This window comes from Prionailurus viverrinus, chromosome F1 (genome assembly GCF_022837055.1).
Source record: "Prionailurus viverrinus isolate Anna chromosome F1, UM_Priviv_1.0, whole genome shotgun sequence".
Taxonomy (NCBI): Eukaryota; Metazoa; Chordata; class Mammalia; order Carnivora; family Felidae; genus Prionailurus; species Prionailurus viverrinus.
In genome coordinates this window covers 24,177,515-24,183,514 of record NC_062577.1, presented here as the reverse complement: position 1 = coordinate 24,183,514, position 6,000 = coordinate 24,177,515, and positions in this window count along the sequence as shown.

Sequence of the window (6,000 nt, the reverse complement as noted above, 5' to 3'; positions counted from 1 at the left end):
CATTCATTGACGATGTATTTAATAAAGGCCTGCTATGAGTATAACGTAATGCAGGCACTCTAGGTAATAAAATGAAGGGGAAGATATGTCCTTTGTACTTGAGAAGCTTATACCATAGTGAAGAAGACAAGGCACACATAATTGAAAAATTAAATAGGAATTTAGTGGTGAAGTTATACCCATGACAACAATGACAGTTATTAAACAGGTACTATATGAATGACACAGAAGTTCTGTGAATTTAGAGGAGGTAGAGATCACAGATAGAGTTGGAGAGGTTACGGAAGGCTTCATGGAAGAGGCAGAATTGAACTGAACCATACTTTCAAGGACACCTAGGAGTTAGAGAAGCAGAAAAGATGAAAGATGTTCTTGGGTCAGTCTGAAGCAGGTGCTCTGAGCAAGAGTTTTGAGGCAGGAGTGGGCATGACATGTTATAGCTATGTTGATACTATGGCACATGGGGAGATGGTGTTAGAAAGGTAGGTTGAATTCATATTTTCTTGAGTTGTCAGGCTTAGGAGTTTGGCCATTTTTTAGGCAGGAAGGAACCACAGAAGTTAAGCGATTGACAGGGAGAATGACGTCACCCCAGTAGAAACTGGAATTTTTGGAGGGGAGCTTGCTTTGAAGGAATTACAATGAATTCACTTTTTAACACATTGAGTTTGAGATGACAAAGGACAGTCCGTGTAGAGATACTCATTCCTTAGTTGGGCATTTGGATCTGGAAAGAAGGTGGAAAGGTAAGGATGAGACTAGATGTGGAAGCAGAGGGGATAGTAGAAAGTGTGAGTAAGGATATGACCCTGAAAGGAAAGATGTCAGAGAAGATGCAGGGGTTGAGAACAGCCCCTTGGGGGTACTCCCACAATAAAGAGAGGAATAAAAGGAGCAAAAGAAGGAAACAGATATTGAGAAACTGGGAGGTGGGGTGCTAAGATAGGGGAACTCTGAGAAGTAGGGGCAGTCAGTGGTGCCAGATGCTACAGAGGAGTCAAGGGGGGGGGGGGGGAATGGGGGAAACAGGACCACAGGAGGTCAGTGGGGGTCTCAGTGCAGTTTCAGGGGAGTGGAAGGGGCAGAACCAGCACATGGCCTGCCCAGGTGCACATTTCAAAACTGGCCTTAAGTCCATATCATATGGGAATGCCTTATTCACTCTGATTATTTTATACCAGGTGGGTGTAACCAGCTGCTCAGCGTAGGAGAGAGTGGGAGAGAAAGGGTGTGGTGATGGACAGGTGGTGGCTTAATCTGCTGATGATTCCAACCCAAAGAGTCCTGTAAGAGGCAAGACTGGTGGGTGTGGTAGAAATGAGTTCCCTTCTTTGGGCCTTTAAGGTCCTCTAGGCTCTGTTTCAGCTGTGAGCTGCTTTTCCTGCTAATCGGGACACTGTCTTCAAGAGTGAAGTGTGGGGAATGGATTAAGATCAGCAAGTTCAGGTTATAACTCAGGTACCTTCTCGTCCTGGGCACTGCCTCCTTTGCTCTAGCACCTGACATCTTGCCTGACACATGGAAGGTGCTCATTTTATGTTTGCTGAATGAATGAATCAGACTAAACCCACCCAGGCTGAGCAAGCTTTGCAATGTGTGGGCTGTGTTTTGTTTTCTGAGTCAAGAGGCCAAGGGGGCGGATGGATGGGCGTGCTTCCGTCGGTTGTTCTCACCCTTAGATACTGAAGCATCCTCCGCTCACCCCTACCAGTCAGAGCTAGAGCTCTGCAGAGTCCTCCTGCTGCACTTTGCCTTGACCAGGAAGCAAGGCTGGACCCTGAGGATAGGTGCTGAGGTGAAGTAATGGGGCAGGGATCCTTTGACATCTGGGAATAAACATTGAAGCTCCAAAGGGACCTTCTCAGTAAGGGTTAATGTTTGTTTGATTGAATATATTTGACTTTTGTTCAGATTGAAAAGTCAGCTCGTCTTAGGGAAAAGAAAGGATCGAAGTGGTAATAGATTTTTTGTGATCCTAGTTACACTAAAACACAGTAAACATGCTGACTGGTTAATTAGTCCCGTGCATCTAGCATTCGCTCCACAGCCTGGGCATTCATGTTCCATGCTGCTGTTCCATGTTGCTGTTCCATGCTGCTTCTCCCCACCTCCGGTGCCATCTCTTTCAAAGGGATCTCCCTAGTTCTTCCCTTTTCCTGGCTGCTCCCAGCTGGAGGGGATGTCTCCCTTCTCTGTTCTCCCCCTCATGGGGTACACTATTATGGTGCACACTACATTCTGCTTTGTATCAGAGCCCTTCATGGGTATGTTTCACCCTTCCTCTCTCTAAAAATGTAAGCTGTCAGAGGCTGTGACTATGTCTGATTTATCCTTGAACCTCAGAATTCCTGAGAAAAATGCCTGGCACATGAGAATGCTTTCATGAGTATTCATTAAGGGGACTTATGTATTAATGAATAAGTAAATTAATGAATACCTCTCCCAGGTACCAAGGCCTTTGGGCTCTTTGGACTCCGATCTCTAATGTTTTTCTTTCTTTTCTCTTTTTCTCCATTTGTCCTTCTGACCAAGTCTCAGACACTTCTATTTCTCTGCCCCTCCGTCCACCCCATACACACCAAAGTCATCTCTGACCTGCACTTCTGAAATCTGCTTTCGGAAACGAAAGCTGCCAGATATGTGGTTTGCTATGTGTTACTGTGGTCACAGCTACCATTGATGAAATGTATTTAACAAACACATATATAGCGCTTGTGTGCCAGGTAGGTAGTGTTCTAAGAGCTTTACACATACTAACTAACTTCATCTTCATAACGGTCCTGAGACAGATGGCATGCTTTCCTCAAATTTAACCCTTTGGGAGGCTTTCTGGCTCAGGGTCATGCTTCACCTTACAAGATCAGGCCTGTGATGGACTCTGAAGCAAGGAAACCATTATTTTGACATGCAGAATGTTAATAGTGGCCACCGATTGTGAAGAGTCCTGACCTTATTATCAGGAGATCCAACTCTGCTATTTCCTAGCTCTGTGCACTTGAACAAATACCTGACCCTTTGGGCCGCAGATAACAGAATGTGCCTTACAGTCCTGCAGCAAAGATGCAGTGAGATGACATTATCACAGTTGGCACTCAGGAAATATTGAGTTGTCATAAATGAATGGTTTTAAAAACATTTTTAAGCAAAATTTGCACATCTATAGTTAGCTGGTGGAGTGTTAGAGCTGTAGAGTTTCTCAAGCATGGGTTTGAGAAATGCTGCTTCTAGGGATGGACATTACATAAGGATGTAAAGTTATGTTTTCACCCAAGTGAGGGCTGTAAGGTATTGTGGAAGCCACCAGATTCCCAAGATGTCTGCATTGCCATAATGCTCCTCTGCTCTGCAATGAATTTGCACATGGTCTCCTGCCAACTTTTTTCTTAAGAACCCACTCCCAAATCCTCTCTGCATTATGTTCCTTAGAGCACTGCTTTGCATAAGAGTCTATTTCTTGGAAAAGCTCAACAGGGGGAAAAATAGAACAAAAGGGGCTCTGATAGCTTAAGCATAAGTTATCTGAGTGTAATAGTTGGAGGGGCAGGTTTGGGGGTGGGGTATGAGGAAGCCGGGCTGGTGGGAGGGGCACACGCATTTTGGATGAGGTTAGATTTACAGACTCCGCAGTGACGGGCTAAAATCTCATTCGAAGATGGCCCAAGGCCTGACAGATCTGGGAAGAGCTTTATGAATGAGGGGAATAGGCTAAGTGCCTCTCCAATCGCGATGCTCATTCTATCCATCTTAGTACAACCTCCCATGGCCTTCCTGGTCTGCAGGAGTTCAGCCAACTGGTTTCATCCCTTTTCCAAAGGTAACTGGAGGGACCCTCTACCAGTAGCCTTCCCTCCTGCTTGCATTTTGGATGGTACATTGGAATTGAGGGGCTACAGGGTGAAAGCTTTGAGATTAAACCATCTATATGGGGTTAATAATCTAGGGAAGTTTTTCACTTGCTTCCTCAGACCCTGTTGGGTTTCTAGTTTGCAGGTGACTGCTTGCCGAAAAACATGCAGGTGGAAAAACATTTGCTTGCACCATCTTAACTGTGTGCGTGTTGTCCATATGTGTGCATGTACACATGTGCATGTGCATGCAGTGTGTCGACTTTGTGCCCAGTGTGTGGGACCGTGCTTTCTAAATACTGTGAGATGGGCTGGTTGTATTATAGTGAATTTTGTGGCTTGGACCTCAGCAAAGTCCCATATGGGAGTAGAGGGCTGGTGACAAGAGGTAACTTCTTTAGGCATTACCCAGGCTCTGGAATATCTGGGGGTGCTGGGCTGCCAAGTACCTGAGCTCACAGTGATGTGCTCACAAGTGACCAGTAGATGGTGCTGTAACAACAGGGAACTATGGCCTCTGTTCCTCATGGGCTGGAAAGTGATTTTAGGAAACCGGTTTCCAATCAGTTATGACCAAATGCTGATTTTCTGCATTTCCATATGTGGGTCTTTAATACATTGGAAAGAGGGACACTGTAAGGAGAATTCCCACCAAGTTTCCTTATGAAGAGCATCATGGCAATGACCTGTTTTTTTCTAAGTATCCTCCTGGATCTTGAGGGCAATAGATGTGTTTAGTTTAGCATCTTCCCAGCATGGTCCCAGGAACGTGTGGCCACTGATCAAATCCAAATTGAGGATGGCAAGCATAGAATTCCCATGGGCTTAGTGTGAGTGTAGAGTTTCTTCTCTTGACAGTGAAAAATTTGGAATTACACTCTTACCATCCACAAGAGATTAGACTGGGTGTTAGAAAGAGCCATAAAGTGCAAGTCAGAAGATCTGTTAGAAGCCCAGGGAAAATTACTTAATGTTTCTGAAACTGCTAATTTGTCCACCAAATCAGGGTCATAATACATGGGTTAGCGGGCTGATCTCAGAGATTTGTTGTGAGGTTTCTGTAAGCTGAAAACTATTAAACACACATAAAATGTAATTCGGCCATTAAAATTCTAGCCCTCTGGGGGCTGGAAGAATGGGGGCATTAGAGAGTCACAGATCTCAAAGGTCTGAAGAGCTGTGACTGTAGGGTGGGGGATGGTAGATGTGGTGAAATATGAGTGTATGCCTCCCTCTCAGCATTACTGCCCTCGTACCAAGTCCATTACCAAAGACTTTTATACCGTCATGCTTGCCTCTTTCCTCTTGGGCTGCACCCTCCAGGAATTCCCCATTTATAACCTCGCTACAGAGGAGCTTGTACTCGCTGGCATAATCTACATTATCCCCAACACATGTGCTTGTGACTGCTGTCTCAGAATGCAAGGAAGGCAGGCCTCAATTCCACTGGGGCTACACATCTCCAAGTCTCATATCCTGTCTTGGGGATCCTAGGTCTCTAAAGAATTACAGCAGCCACAGAGAACACAGAACATTGTAGAGAGAGGAAGCAGAATTAGTACTGCCTCTCTGCTGAGTGGGTGACATTGAAGACCCAAGTCTGGGTGTTCCAGATCTTCCAGGAACCTCTTCCAGGAGGTAAAGCTCAGAGAACCCTGCTTCCTCTGAGCATTAACAAATGGGCACACCACCCTGAAGCCTGCTAAGGCCCAGACACAGAGGACAGGGGTGAAGTCGTACTCTGAGAATGAGGTCTTTCAGGGACTCTGGTCGGTAAGGTTATAGAATCTAATTTAATCCAGGAAGAGGACACGTTTTTGGGGGTCATCATTTATTTTGTTCATTATTATGTCCTCAGTGCCAACAGTGTCTGGTGCTCAAAAATATTTATCAGATGATTGATTTGAATGAATTTTGTACTATGGATTATGGTTCTGCCTGAAAGCACGGGTTTGCTCACTTCTGAAAGCCCTTTCTAATCTACACAGTTTGCAGGGTTACTGAGACGACCACTTGTGACCATTGTGAGTGACGAACAGGGACCTCATGGTTCATAGCAACATCTTCCTTTTTACTTCTGACTAGGTATCTGACTGAAAAGGACCCTCCAATTAAGGTAGGTAGAATGACAGAGTAAGGCAGTAATGTGAAATCA